General features: G+C 36.7%; 1 pseudogene; it reads right to left on the minus strand.

The window, feature by feature from the left end:
• Nucleotides 1-1,041: 1,041 nt before the first annotated feature.
• LOC136145493 (zinc finger protein 706 pseudogene) lies at nt 1,042-1,264 on the minus strand (annotated as a pseudogene).
• Between the last annotated feature and the right edge of the window lie 814 nt (nt 1,265-2,078).

Genomic DNA, 2,078 nt, shown 5'->3' on the forward strand with positions numbered 1-2,078 from the left:
GAGCCCTGCGGTGAGAGGTCTGGGCACCACCGCGGGAGAGTGGCCTCCACTCTCGGAAACTGAAGAAAGCCCTCATAGAGCAACAAAGGTCCAGCACAGCCAAAAATAAAATGAAGTATTTTTTAAAAATCAAAAATATTTATTGATTAATTTGTGTTTGATACCTGACATACACTTTGTTTTAGAAGGTTTTCTGTAAATGTCTGAACATCAAAATAAGGTTCAAAAGTATAAATAAGCCCAATTTTATAGATAATTAGTAATTCTTTTAAGTTTTCAACATTTCTATTCTTTGGAATAACATGAACATCAATCAATATACCTCCTTGATTATTATAGGAAGTTTTTACTTATAAAATGTTAGGAGAGAAATCTATATTTTGTTTTGGCTATTGATCATCAGTACACACAAATAATGGTACTTTTTTTGTGTGTGTAAAATCAGGTGTTAGGGGCTTGCCTGCTGGCTCAGGCAGTAAAGAATCTGCCTGCAAAAAAAAAAAAAAGAATCCGCCTGCAATGTAGGAGACACAGGTTTGATCCCTGGGTCGTGAAGATCTCTTGGAAAAGGGAATGGCTACCCACTTCAGTATTTTTGCCTGGAGAATTCCATGGACAAAGGAGTCTGAGTCTGGCGGGCTATAGTCCAAGGGGTCGCAGAGAGTCAGACACAACTGAGAAACTAACACAAGTGTACTTTTTTTTTGTAAAATCAAAGTACTACTTTATTAAATGAGTTATTTTACATATTATGAACATCAGTATAAGTACAATTGTAAAAAATTTTTTATAACAAGGATGGACAGATTTTCACATTTCCAAATCAGAGCCAACTGTATATTTACACAGAATTGTCTTTGCTTGAAGCCCCAAAAGGAATAGCATAAAAATGAGCATTTCTGTAGCCTGCCCCCCTTATTTTTGCTGATCAACAACTTGTTAGAAAAAAGCTGCAGGTGTGTTACCGAAGGTCTGAGATCATAGAAGAGTCGAAGGTGTCACAAATTCACCTGTAAACAACTTTATGCCTGAACATCTAATCTAACATCTAACAGCTAATTCTGGAGAAGTGGAGTCAGGATGCTTTCTCTCAAAGGGCTGCCTGCGGTCTTAGGATTTGGCATTTGTGTCCTACAGACAGTGCAGGTATACACTAAGGCAGCTTTTGGCAGCCTTTTGCTCATGTCCTTGTTTTTTTCTTTTGTCCAGATTGCTTTTTGGCATTTTTCTGCTGAGACTGAAACTTCTATTGTCCAGGAGCCATATCTTCCCACCCTGGCCTCATCCCTTCTGCCTCCACCTGCTTGTGCACCAGACCCTCTTCCAGTCACGCCAAGGGTACTTTTACATAATCATATTTTCTTTAAGTTCAAATAGAGTAAAAATAATAATATTTGATTTCTCAGTTTCTTCAGACATACTTCATCTTACAGAATAAAAAAAAATTGAGGCAGAAATAAATACAGGGTGGTAGGTTGGGGGGGAAGATTCAAGAGGGAGGGGACATATGCATGAAAGCACTGGGGATAGTACTGGCACAAAAACAGAATATAGATCAATGGAAAAAGATAGAAAGCCCAGAGATAAAACCATGCATCTACGGGCACCTTATCTTTGACAAAGAAAGCAAAAATATACAATGGAGAAAATAGTCTCTTCAGTAAGTGGTGCTGGGAAAACTGAACAGCTACATGTAAAAGAATGAAACTAGAACACCTTCTAACACCATACACAAAAATAAACTCAAAATGTATTAAAGACCTAAATGTAAGACCAGAAACTACAAAACTCTTAGAGGAAAACATAGGCAGAACACTCTATGACAAATCACAGCAAGATCCTCTGTGACCCACCTCTTAGAGTAATGGAAATAAAAACAAAAATAAACAAGTTTGGCCTAATTAAACTTAAAAGCTTTTGCACAACAAAGGAAACTATAAATAAGGTGAAAATATAACACTCAGAATGGGAGAAAATAATAGCAAATGAAACAACTGACAAAGGATTAATTTCCAAAATATACAAGAAACTTATGCAACTCAATAAACAAACAATCCAATCAAAACATGGGCAAAAGA

The sequence above is a fragment of the Muntiacus reevesi genome, chromosome 13 (genome assembly GCF_963930625.1).
Source record: "Muntiacus reevesi chromosome 13, mMunRee1.1, whole genome shotgun sequence".
NCBI lineage: Eukaryota > Metazoa > Chordata > Mammalia > Artiodactyla > Cervidae > Muntiacus > Muntiacus reevesi.